The following is a 14,077-nucleotide window of genomic DNA, read 5'->3' on the forward strand; positions in this document are numbered from 1 at the left end:
TTGCTTTTGAGGTCCAATGGTTGTAATTGCGACCAGGCCTTCTCCTCGCTGTCTGTAGCTGCATTGCTGGGTCACACAGTCTTATCGATGTAGTGCTGCATGGCCTGTGCTGCAAAAATAGGGGGCAGAGGGTAAGGTCCTGAGCCCTGTGAAGCATGTTAGATGCTTGGGGGATGTGGTGTGGATGGACTGATTTAAGTAATAAAATGCATAATTGAATATTTGTGTTTGTGGGATAGGGGCTCATGAAACTTAAAGGGGTATTCCAGGAAAAAAAAAAAATGTCAACTGGCACCAGAAAGTTAAACAAATGTGTAACTTACTTCTATTAAAAAATCTTAATCCTTCCAATAATTATCAGCTGCTGAAGTTGAGTTGTTCTTTTCTGTCTGGCAACAGTGCTCTCTGCTGACATCTCTGCTTGTTTCGGGAACTGCACAGAGTAGAAAAGGTTTGCTATGGGGTTTTGCTTCTACTATGCAGAGTTCCCGAGACAGGTGTCATCAGAGAGCACTTAGACAGAAAAGAGCAACTCAACTTCAGCAGCTCATAAGTACTGAAAGGATTACGATTTTTTTAATTGAAGTAATTTACAAATCTATTTAACTTTCTGGAGCCAGTTGATATATCAAAAAAAGTGTTATGCCTGGATAACCCCTTTAAGCTGTGCTCCTGTTGTCACCTGAACAATTTTAAATCTTTAAACATTTTTTGGAGGGCTTATTTGTGACCCACATATGTTAACCATCTTGTATAATGGCTTTATCTTAGAATACACTCACATTCCCTAATGTTTAGCTCTTGTAAAAATAATCATCATTAATTTTAAAATGTCACATATTTCTCATTGTAGCTAGAGATGAACCTTTTTTTTTCATTCGATTTAGCCAATTCTCTGAATTTTCCCCCAAAATTGGCTTCGGTCCAAATTTTTTTGCGGCAAATCTCTATTAAAAATGGCTATTTCTGGCCTAAAGAGAGCCTCAGTTTGGGTGTAGAACACTTTGCCTTGTCCTAACATGCATAGGGAGTGTGCTGTGTTAGTGAAACACTACTGTTATTCAGTATGACATGCAGATCACAGGCTTCACTATCACTGCCACAGAACATCTGGATGTGGCAGAAGGGAGACCATATGGTGCCAAAATTGAAGAGAATAAAACGATTTTTTATGTAATTTTGATTTAATTTGAATTTATTAACATTTTTTCAGTATCCATTGTTACGCCGAGCGCTCCGGATCCCTGCTCCTCCCCGGAGCGCTCGCGGCGTTCCTCTCTCTGCAGCGCCCCGGTCAGACCCGCTGACCGGGAGCGCTGCACTGACATTGCCGGCGGGGATGCGATTCGCATAGCAGGACGCGCCCGCTCGCGAATCGCATCCCAAGTCACTCACCTGTCCCGATCCCCGGCTGTCACGTCCTGGCGCGCGCGGCTCCGCTCCTTAGGGCGCGCGCGCGCCAGCTCTCTAGGATTTAAAGGGCCAGTGCACCAATGATTGGTGCCTGGCCCAATCAGCCTAATTAGCTTCCACCTGCTCCCTGTCCATATTACCTCACTTCCCCTGCACTTCCTTGCCGGATCTTGTTGCCTTGTGCCAGTGAAAGCGTTTAGTGTTGTCCAAAGCCTGTGTTCCAGATCTCCTGCTATCCTCATTGACTACGAACCTTGCCGCCTGCCCCGACCTTCTGCTACGTCTGACCTTGCCTCTGCCTAGTCCTTCTGTCCCACGCCTTCTCAGCAGTCAGCGAGGTTGAGCCATTGCCGGTGGATACAACCTGGTTGCTACCGCTGCAGCAAGACCATCCCGCTTTACGGCGGGCTCTGGTGAAAACCAGTAGCAACCCTAGAACCGGTCCACCGACACGGTCCACGCCAATCCCTCGCTGACAAAGAGGATCCACATCCAGCTAGCCGAATCCTAACATCCATTCTGGTGAGCATCGAGCTGGTGGTCCGTGCGAGGGGAGCTACCACCTGCTCCAGCCCCTACCTCTCAGCGCCCCCTGACTGTGAAAGTGCAAATGTTGACTGGGGGTGTCAGAGGTCACTTGTGATGAAGTGAATGACAGAGTTAACCAGTCAATGGCAACAGATGGGTTGCTGGTCGAGACACAACCGCTAGCTGATACCAGGAGCTCAGGTCTCTTGCTGCAACTCCTGCTGCCACTCGCCCCTAGTCTGCCTGTGCCTGAAAATTTAGGCCTCTGCCACTCCTCTGTGCACGTCCTGGCACTTCTCTGCCTTACATACTTAGTGTGTATATGAGGGGAGTACAATACACTTCACTATGCTTAAAACAGCATTTGTCTAGAACAGCAGCAGGTGTGTACTTTTGGCTGGCCTTTCACAGTAAATAGGCCCTTAAGACTTTAACGGGAACAAAATGGTACAATACTTAGATGTACGTATGTGGTATGCACTTAAGAGGGGAGTTCAATGCACTCCAGTACTCTTTAAACAGTATTTGTCTGCAACACCAGCAGGTGCTGTACTTTTGGGCAGGTGTGTACCTTTTCCTGGCCTTTTACAGTACCTAACTCCTTGAGACGTTAACAGGAACAAAATGGTACACCACTTAGATTTACGTATGTGGTATGCACTTATGAGGGGAGTACAATACGCTCTACTAAGCTTAAAACAGCATTTGTCTACAACACCAGCAGGTGTGTACTTTTGGCAGGCCTTTTACAGTTTCTCACTCCCTTCCCTTTAAGTTAATCTAGGCTGGATTTGGGCCTGAGATGAATCACTGCTGTAATACACCCCAAAATGTACTTTCTCTCTCACTCTCTCTCTTTTCTACATCAGTGCTTGTAGGCTGGACTTGGGCTTGAGGAGAATCGCTGCTGACAGCCTGCTGTAATAAACCCACAGGTGAATGTTCTCTTTCAATCTCTCTCCCTTCCCTATCAGTGCTTGTAGGCTGGAATTTGGCTTAAGGTGAATTGCTGGTGTAAAAATGATTTTCTGTGTCTCTCTCTGTCCCTGTCTCTCTGCAATAGAATGCTGGAGTCACTGGCCGGAATATGGCTGCTGATTATATAGGGCTGTGACATCAAAGAGGGTGGCTGGCTGCTGATAGGCTGCATGCTGCATGTGTTTCAGGGTCAGCCTGCCGACCCTTGTTCCCGCCTTCCCATGAGTCAGGGCTCCATGTCCTAACATGTGGATCGGCCATTATAGATGCTGCAGTAAAATGAATTTAATGAAGCGATTTGTGCGATAGAATCGTGGCGATATTCGCATTACTTGCGAATCAAGTTTTTCCTGAAATTTGTAATGAATTTGGATTCATCAGATTCAATTCGCTCATCCCTAATTGAGGCTTTTAGCGTGTTCTTTTTTTTATTTTTTAAAGCAAGAACAGTTTGATACAGGTTTAGTCATTCTGTCATAAATAGGAAGTTAGTGATGGGAGAATTAGTACCGTACTAGGAAAACAATATGTATATTCAAGCAATAATGTGACCAAGGGCAGCTTTGCTGCATTAAAACCCAACTCAACTCCCGTTAAGACTCATGGCTCTATTGTAATATCATTGTAACATAGTAACTGCCAGATCCATTATTTAATGGATACACCAAGCATCCAATTGACACAACTGACTTATAATTGGTTACATTTAGCTTCTGTTATGGTGCCTGTGGTTTTGACAGAAATAATAGTGCTGCAAGTAATCTAAGGGAATTTGCACCTGAGAGTTCAATGCAAATGTTAACATAGCTTTGCGATGCTTCTCCAAAAGAATTACCTTACTACTGGGGTGACACACTGTAACAAACCTTCTCCTCATGTAATCTCCTTACTACTGGGTGACACACTGTAACAAACCTTCTCCTCATGTAATCTCCTTACTACTGGGTGACACACTGTAAGATACCTTCTCCTCATGTAATCTCCTTACTACTGGGGTGACACTGTAACAAACCTTCTCCTCATGTAATCTCCTTACTACTGGGGTGACACACTGTAAGATACCTTCTCCTCATGTAATCTCCTTACTACTGGGGTGACACACTGTAACAAACCTCCTCCTCATGTAATCTCCTTACTACTGGGGTGACACACTGTAACAAACCTCCTCCTCATGTATCTCCTTACTACTGGGGTGACACATTGTAACAAACCTTCTACTCATGTAATCTCCTTACTACTCGGGTGACACACTGTAAAATACCTTCTCCTCATGTAATCTCCTTACTACTGGGGAGACACACTGTAACAAACCTCCTCCTCATGTAATCTCATTACTACTGGGTGACACACTGTAAGATACCTTCTCCTCATGTAATCTCCTTACTACTGTGGTAGCACACTGTAACAAACCTCCTCCTCATGTAATTACCTTACTACTGGGGTGACACACTGTAAGATACCATCTCCTCATGCAATCTCCTTACTACTGGGGTGACACACTGTAAGATACCTTCTCCTCATGCAATCTCCTTACTACTGGGGTGACACACTGTAAGATACCTTCTCCTCATGCAATATCCTTACTACTGGGGTGACACACTGTAACAAACCTCCTCCTCATGTAATCTCCTTACTACTGGGGTGACACACTGTAAGATACCTTCTCCTCGTGCAATCTCCTTACTACTGGGGTGACACACTGTAAGATACCTTCTCCTAATGCAATCTCCTTACTACTGGGGTGACACACTGTAACAAACCTCCTCCACATGTAATTACCTTACTACTGGGGTGACACACTGTAAGATACCTTCTCCTCATGCAATCTCCTTACTACTCGGGTGACACACTGTAACAAACCTCCTCCTCATGTAATCTCCTTACTACTGGGGTGACACACTGTAAGATACCTTCTCCTCATGCAATCTCCTTACTACTGGGGTGACACACTGTAACAAACCTCCTCCTCATGTAATCTCCTTACTACTGGGGTGACACACTGTAAGATACCTTCTCCTTGTGCAATCTCCTTACTACTGGGGTGACACACTGTAACAAACCTTCTCCTTATGCAATTACCTTACTATTGTCGTGACACACTGTAACAAATCTCCTCCACATGTAATTACCTTACTACTGGGGTGACACACTGTAACAAACCTCCTCCACCTTACTACCGGGGTAACACACAGTAACAAACCTTCTCCTCATGTAATTACCTTACTATTGTCGTGACACACTGTTACATACCTTCTCCATATTTAATTACCTAACTACTGGGGTGATATTTGACCTCCACTCCAGCTCATCCCCACCCCCTTCACAGCATCATACAGGTCCTTCAGTTTTCAGCGGCGGCGCTGTGCACTTGTGTACCAGGCGTTCCCTCACTGACTGTAGCAGTGAGTGGGGGGAGCGTTCGGCGGCTGATGTGGGGTGCGCGCTAGCAGGACCTGAGTGATACTGCCTGTATCTGTCTGCCTTTGGAGGAACGCTGCATGCAGTGGCAGCACTGCACTCCTCTACCAGGCTTGGTAGTGAGTGGTTGCTTTCAGAACCTGAAGACAATGTGCAATAACATTATTGCAGCAGGAAGTTCGCACTCCCATCAAGAGAGCGCTCTAGGCGGTTACCTATTATGCCTATAGGTGGAGCCGGCCCTGCATGGAAAGCCTACAGTGCTACTGTAAAGAAACATAGCTTTATCCTGTGTATATAAGATGGTAAAAAAGCCATATTTCATTAACTCCTAGTAAAACTGGTTAAAGAGGACTGTAATAATTCTATATATTATAACCTTGTGTGCCCTAATTCTAACAGTGTTTTTACTTTTTTTTGCTATGCCTCCCTGTTTTCTGAGATATAGGGATTTTACTTGTCGGTTGACTATTTGTACTTTTTAACCCCTAAGACAACATCAGGTGTAACTGTACACCCCATCTGGGACTTAATGACCAAGGGCGTTCATATTCTTCCTGGACCATTAAGTGACTATGAAGCGAGTGCACTGTCTGTAGGTTAGTGCAGGTGGCACTGATGACAGATTTCCTTTAAGGCGAGAAGGAAAAAACAAAAACACAATAATGAAAATTGTCTGTGTCCTCAAGGATGAAATGGGCTGGGCCCTTAAGGGGTTAATGAATAGTCAGATTAGTGGGAACTTTATTACAAAATAAGATGTGAATGTTAGGCTAAATGGGTCTACTTAGAGGCTGAGGGGCTGTCAATCATGTTCAGGGGGATGTGATTATGAAACTCCTAAGCCCTTGCCCATCTAACTATGATATTAAATGATGTAAAGAAAAACCGTATTTTTCGCCGTATAAGACGCACTTTTTCTTCCCCAAAACTGGGGGGGGGGGGAAAGTTGGTGCGTCTTATACAGCGAATACACACCTATCGGGTCGGTCCCTGCGGCCGGGACCCGCAGTTAATACAGGGCATCACCGATTGCGGTGATGCCCTGTATTAACCCTTCAGACGCGGCGATCAAAGCTTACCGCCGCGTCTAAAGCGAAAGTCGGGCTGTTCGGGACCGCCGCGGTGAAATCGCGGCGTCCCAAACAGCTTACAGGACCTTACCTCCCTCCTCAGTGTCTGCTCCGTGCCGGGATCCCCTGCTTCGACGTCGCGCACGCCGTCCCGTCATCCAATAGGAGCGGCGTGCGTAGCGACGTGATGACGGCGATGGAGAACGTGGATCCCGGGGAAGAAGCATCGGGGACACTACGGGGACGCAGCGACAGTGATGGAGCGACATTCAGGTCAGCGGTGACGGGTCCGGAGTGGCGGGGACACGTGAGTATTACCTCCTATCCAGTGGTCTTCAACCTGCGGACCTCCAGATGTTGCAAAACTACAACTCCCAGCATGCCCGGACAGTCAACGGCTGTCCAGGCATGCTAGGAGTTGTAGTTTTGCAACATCTGGAGGTCCGCAGGTTGAAGATCACTGTTGGGTGCAGAATCTTTTTTTTCTAGATTTTGCACCTTTAAAATTGGGTGCGTCTTATATGCCGGTGCGTCCTATAGGGACTGATCTCAGGTCTCCTTTAAACGGCTTGTTAACACTTTACATTAAAAGTCTTTGTCAATATGTTTATTAACAAGGAAGTGAAAGGTAAGAACTCCCAGCAAAGTCAGCTATTATTGCACTTCTTGTATTATTTATGAGGACGTGGAGCATAAGATAATTAACTGGTCCAACAACGAAGATCAAAAGGGAGAGAAATCTTTGACTTATGGCATAATAAAAGGTAATTTCACATCCATGCCTCATCAACTTATGGCTAATATTACTAAACATATTACAGTTTTCTTCACGCAAACTGACATTTTTGATGTTAATATCATTTTGCACGATGTGGAAAATGTACAAAAAAAAAAAAGAAATACAGAAATACAAAGATATAAATGAACTTTTTGCTCTATCTTCGTTGCTGTCACTGACTTAGGACAAAGGGTTTAATGCATCACTGTGATAAGCCCAATGGATTTCTTACCACGAGGCAACAGTGTATCCTTCTCTACAGCATAATAGACTGTCACAATGCCGCCCCACCAGATATTTCTCTGTGTAACAATGTGTGATATATAAAGGCTGTACATTCCCGGCTAGATTTAATTAAGTATTTTCTCTGACATATGGTTTTTGGTGTCTAGTTTTCTTATTTTACCTTTCTTTTTCCCTCTCATCTTATTTTTCTTCAGTGTCTTGCGACTCCGCCGGTTCACTTTCTTTCCTTAATCATGTTACTGCAATGCTGCATGAAGCTGTTGAGGCTCTAAAGGCTCAGCAGACTCCTAACAAAAACACAAAGTGCGATTTCATAGATATTTAACCGATTTCAAAAAAGCCCGGAAAATAAGAAAGTATCAATTAGGGAATTTAATAAAAAAAAGTTATGAAACATCTCCCTTTACTGAGTAATTAAAATATTTACACATACATCCAATTAACAACCACATAGGGCTGAGTTCAAACCTTGTGCTTGAGTCCTGGAAGTCAAATAAAAGTACAGCAAAACCTCTGTTCATCTTTATTACTGAGATTTTTTTGTAGTTTCATGATGTGAGTATTGATTGCATTTTTTTTTTTTACCGCAAAGTATTATAAAATCTGAAAATATGTCAACCAACATTTTTCATAATATGTAATGTATTTGGAAGCAATCGCTTAATTAACCCTGTATGCGAATTACAACATTTTTATTTGGAGACTTCCTGAAGGGGAAACCCCAAAATTGGCCACCATCACATAATTCACTCCATCATTTCACCCTTAAATTTCTGTCCACTTGCCCTATACACTAGTTGCTGCCCTATGATACCCAAAACAATTTGTTATGGTGAGCGATCCGGCGCTCCAACTGTGTGCGCTCACCTCCCCGCTTTTCGCCTGCCTCCGCTATGGCCCTGTCTCCTGCTGCAGCTGGCAGGGCTGGGAGTCACATCGCGGGACGTGCCTGCATGTGAATCCAAGCCCGTCACTCACCATATGCTCCTTCTGTCTCCTCCTCTGCTTCTCTGCTCCGGCACACATGTCCCCGTCCCCGGAGCTCGGAAATTTAAAGGGCCAGTATGCCCAATAATTAAGTAATCCCCTGTGCCTCAGTTATAAGTTCCTCCACCTCCCACACTTCACTGCCGGATCTTCTGTGCCCCTAGCCTGAGATTAAGCGGTCCTATTGTCTTTCTGCCTTGCCCGTGTATTTTGACCCTTCAGCTACATTACTTGACTACACACCTTTGCCGCCCACCCTGACCTTCTGCTAAGTCTGACTACGCCTGTGCCTCATCCTTCTGTACCTCATGTTGCCCAGTTATCTGTGTGATTGAGTCATATCTGGGATAGCGACCTGAGTGTCGCCTGCCGCAGCAAGCCCATCTTGCCTTGTGGCGGGCTCTGGTGAATACCAGCGGCACTTTATACTCTGCTCCCCAATACGGCCCGTGTCATCTGCCACACAGGTTGGAGGATCTACATCCAGCAGCGCTACAACTACTACCGTGAGCGTTACACAATTCTTATAAAAAGACCAGACTTGTTAGTTCTATATACAGTACAACTCTATATTGATTCTTTCATATATGACATTGACTGACATAAGGCCTCCATACTCAGTGTGAACTTTAGGTGAGTTTAGACTCTTGACACAAACCCCCTCCTAATTTAAGGGGCACTTGTAATGCCAAGAGTTCCAACCCAGTGACTATACACCCATATATAATTTCGGGACTAGAGTTCAGTTTATGAAGACATCTGCCATACTCACATCAGTCATGCACGCTTCCTAAAGGGCTTCTGCAAAGCACTTGAGAGTCTGATCTTTTAACCATAAACCGGTGCTAAGATCAAAAGCACATCCAAGGATCAATTTCTCTCTGTATACTTTTCATCTTTCCTCTTATTATATCATTAACAGGACTAAAACTTTGTTTAAAAGGCAAAAACATTATTTCAACACACATTACAAAGTCAAACATGAATTTAATATCAAACTTATGTTCAGTTTCAGAAAGTGCAGAATTCCAATTAGGAGGTGTGCTATTATTGTTATCCCCCTATAAATAAGGGAAGTTTAATGGGACTGATTGTCATATTTTAGAGGTTTTAAATTGATACATAATGTTAAACGGCCTGGTTAGCTAGTTCCAGCTTCCCAACCACTTCTGGCCAAAGGAAGTTGGAAGTCCTTATTCTTGAGCCAGGTATAGGGTTTACACCTGTCAGATTTACCATTCAACAAACATTCATTTTTCAAAGTATCTACAACAGAAATCCGAGGCTGACACCCAGACGCGAGGTGTCAAATATTATGAAATCCTGAATGTGTGAACATGCCCTGAGCACACAAGCAAATAACATTTCTTTCATTGGAGCCAATTCGAGTATTTAAAAATAATCTTTATGTTACTCCCATTAAACCATCTCTGGTGGCTTCAATTCGGCCATAGCCTTTTTCAGAATATTACAAGAATACTGAATACAGTGACCCCCCCCCCCGACCTACGATGGCCCCGACATACGTTCATTTCAACATATGATGGCCTCTCAGAGGCCATCGCATGTTGAAGGCAGCATCAACATACGATGCTTTTGTATGTCGGGGCCATCACATAAACGGCTATCCAGCAGTGCAGACTGCTTCAGCTGGCACCGGATTAACGTTTACGGTGCCCTGTGTGGTCCGCTGATGATCACTTACCTGTCCTCGGGGCTCTGGCGCGTCCTCTTCGGGATCCCCTGCATCGTTGGCGCTCTCCATTGTTGTCATCACGTCGCAGCGCACGACGTCCCGTCATCCAATAGGAGCGGTGCGCGTAACGACGTGATGCGGCGACGTGAGAGCGAGGATGCCGGGGAAGCAGAGGCCTTGCCGGAGCGTCGGGGACACCCCGGGACGCGGTGACAGCGGTGGAGGGCGACATCCAGGGCAGTGGTGACGAGTGGTGACGGTCCGGTGCGGCGGGGACACATGAGTATAACCTCCAATACCAGTGGTCTTAAAACTGCAGACCTCCAGATGTTGCAAAACTACAACTCCCAGCATGCCCGGACAGCCAACGGCTGTCCGGGCATGCTGGGTGTTGTAGTTTTGCAGCATCTGGAGGTCCGCAGGTTGTCGAGTAGACCACTGTCCTATACTTTACATTGCACGGATCCCTCAACATACGTATGTTGAGGGACCACTGCTTGCTTCCTGGTTTACCACAGATTACAACTGATCGCTAGGGGGCTCCACAGGGACACCGTGTAATAATGATAATATTGCTAAGGGATCTATGTTACCTGTAGCAGTGGTAAATTCTGATTTTACCTGCAAATCAATTGGTACAAGCTAAGGTGGACACAGGGTCCAAGGGATTATGCAGGGATGTGTGGATTTGTGGATTTAACAACATGTAATCCCTAAATTAACGGTGTCTGGAATATTCAGGATTGGCAGAATTTGACAGTGAAGACAAAGGCTACAGGATCAGAAAACAAGGCAACAGTGCCAAACCTGTAAACAGACCATGTCTGTAGGTCAGATCAGGATATGTTTCTTTTAAGCTACTACCCATGTGATTGTCTTGTGGCACTGGCCGTCTCAGCTTCCCAGCAGGGCAGAGCATAGGAGATGGAGTGAAGTTTGTAGGTGACAGCGGTTTTGGAAGAACCAGCCTGTATCCTGGATATATGCCTAACGCATAACCAAAATTGGGTCACACGTGCCAAATGTTGCTGCATATTTTCTGCAGCTGATTTTGCTATCCATTGACTTGAATGAGTAGGTAAATATGCAGCAGCAAATAAGCAGCAATATGTATGTAGAATATACAGCATTAATTGCAGCAGCAAATACAAGGCTTGTCACCCTGCCCTTATAGTGGACACTATGTGTGACCACCATGGTACTTGTGGCTCCTTTTAAAAGTCACTATGTAATTGCTCATGTATTAACGCCCCGTAGAATCTATCACGTTTAAATGTGATGCACTGGGAGATTGACATTGACACTATATGGCTTCTGTGCAAGAACAGTGTGTGGGCCCTGAATCGGCTCCAGCTGATATTCCGAGATCACAGCGCTCAGAATGTTGAGATTCAACCAAATTTCCTCCCAAAATTTCTTCTTTGCACAGGCTTCTATAAGAAGCTCATGCCCAGAGGCAACTCTAGTGTTTATGCTGCTTGAAAAAGAAAGGGAAATAGCTGCTTCATTTTTTTCAACTCTCTACAGTGCCCTTACTTTAAAGCAGATCTGTCATTAAAATATGCCACTTTATTTAATAGCAGTATAGGCCGATGACAAGTCTGATTAAATGTTATACCAAACCGTCCTAAAAATATTTCAGATAGCCATTCAAAATGAAAAATACAATGGATTTATAGCTTCTGTGCATACTGTATATTCATAAGGAAAGTGCTTTCTCTGTGTCGCTACCTCTTCTCTTGCTCCAGATACCAATGGCTTATGGACGCTAATGAACTTACTTGTACTTGTATTTCCTGTGAAATAATATTTCTGCAGTATTTTTTCATAAAAATGTGTGCAATTATTCTGTTATTTCTACTAGAAAGGTTAGTAGAGTACAGATTAACAACAGCTTGTAGCTTGTGGCTTGGTGGGACCAGTTAGGCTAGAATTGCCAAAATAATTTGTACATGGTTCACTCTGTCCACGTAAGGCAATATTATACTTGGTTCTGGCTCTGGTGGGCCTTCCTTATCCTGGTTTGGTGCCTACATTTGCTGTCTACTCACCACTGGGATTGCCATGGCACCTGTATAGGTGCTCGGAGTCTGACGACACTGCTGATGTAACTCCTGGTGTTGCGACACACTATGGTACAGACAATGGCCCTCATTTACTATTGCAAACCCGACATGTTTTGTCGGGCTGTGCACCAGATTCTGTTGCATTGCGCAAGAAATTCTGTCTGTGCCAGATTTTGTGCCAGATTTTGCGCAAGAATTGAAAAAACCCGACTAACTCTCCATTTTGCTAAGAAAATCCAAAAAAAGGGCGTGTTCCCGACATTTTCACAAAAAAACAACATATTTACTAAGATTTCCACATAAAATGTGGTGGATTTGAGCTGATAAAACCCGACAGATCAGAGTATGTGTAAAAAAAGGAAAGTGTAGGGAAGGTGGAAAATGTGGGGAAACCTTAGTAAATACATAAATTGTAGGGAATTAAAACCCACAAAGAAACCTACACGACACTCTTAGTAAATAAGGGTCATTGTCTGTGCTGCAAATGCACACTATGACATTGTCGTTTGCTGTGTAATTCCTCCTGAAAATATGTGAATAAATACTATACTTGTTACCATACTCGTTGTCAGTGTGGCATGTCTATGCATTTATTGAGACTGTCCAATCAGTGCTGATGATGCCAGGTGTGTAGAACCATGCCCATCCAACAAGAGAAACAAAAATCAAAGAACACAGAGCGTTCCCTGTGTGGAATCAATGGTGGAATCACAGTGATGGAGATCTTGTAAGAAGCTCGCTCACCTGGTTTTGTTGTGCTAAAGAGGCACAACGCTCAGAAGGGCTCAGAAGGGACTGCAGCGGCATCGCACGCTGAGCAACGAGCATGAAGGCAATGGAAACGAAGTGAGGCGGGAGAAATGGAAGCTGGAATCATGCTGTTGAGGAAGGAGGTAAGATGGATCCAAAGTAATGACAGCAGCTGTTTATTATTGTACAAAGTGCATGCAACACATTTCAAAACACGGATTTTGAAACACGTTGCGTGAACTTTGTACAAGAATTAACAGTTTGCTATAATTGCTTTGGATCCATCTTACCTCCTTCCTCAACAGCGCAATTCCAGCTTCCATTTCTCCCGCCTCACTTCGTTTCCATTCAACAAGAGGGATGGTAATGCCCACTCTTTTGCTTATTAATGCATGTAATAACAAAGCAATGAGATAATGCATAGTTCTTAGAAAAGATAGCGCACAAATTATTTCTAAGGAAATGTAATGGTTTACTAAGAGACAGGTTAGAAGAGCTTACAGTTCCTCCTTAAAGAGATTATCCACCATAGATTTTACTTATCCGCAAGACAGTAATGGACATGCTTGGGAAGGATCAGTACTTGTTTTGGAGCTAAATGGCTGTGATCTTTTTGTAAAATGGCTATTTCCTGCTGGCGTTTCCTCCCTCCAACTACAAGTCCCATAATCCCTTGTTTGAAAGTGTGAGGTCACTTTTCTCCCTCCCAAAACATCAGCCCCCCCCCCAATGAAGCATACTTGAGCTTCCATGCTGTGCTGTAAACGACAGACCAGTGTTTTCTAACCAGGGTATCTCCAGCTGTTTCCAAACTACAACTCCCTGTTGAATGATTTCCTTCACACCCAGCGGTCTCTCCATCCATTAAAGCAGACAAGCGGCTTTGAACACCTGAATAGTGAAGTAATGTCTCAGGCTGCACTGCAGCCTGGGAAAAATTAAGACAACACCCATTTTGTATTCTGTTCAAAATAAACATTTCATATCAAACACAGGTACAGGCACTCTACAGGTAGCATAGTGAAATAAAATAAAATTCCCAGAATACCCCTTAAAGTGCTACATCTGTCTAAATCTCACATTATATTTGAACTTTTTATTACATCATGTAGCACATTTATCCAGGTGAGTATATCAGGATACA

At 44.2% G+C, this 14,077-nt stretch overlaps 1 protein-coding gene across 5 annotated transcripts in view; it reads left to right on the forward strand.

Moving 5' to 3' along the window:
- The window catches only part of GRIN2D (glutamate ionotropic receptor NMDA type subunit 2D), an 855,799-nt gene that overhangs the window by 99,304 nt on the left and 742,418 nt on the right, over positions 1-14,077 (forward strand). For 2 of the 5 annotated variants that reach the window (XM_056544763.1, XM_056544766.1), the window contains exon 3: positions 2,820-2,876. The exons of the other annotated variants lie outside the window; for them this stretch is intronic. The gene's annotated coding sequence lies outside the window, so the exon portion shown is untranslated. The remainder of the gene's footprint in view (positions 1-2,819; positions 2,877-14,077) is intronic. 5 annotated transcript variants of the gene reach the window in all.

The sequence above is a fragment of the Hyla sarda genome, chromosome 10 (assembly GCF_029499605.1).
Source record: "Hyla sarda isolate aHylSar1 chromosome 10, aHylSar1.hap1, whole genome shotgun sequence".
In the NCBI taxonomy this organism is placed as follows: Eukaryota; Metazoa; Chordata; class Amphibia; order Anura; family Hylidae; genus Hyla; species Hyla sarda.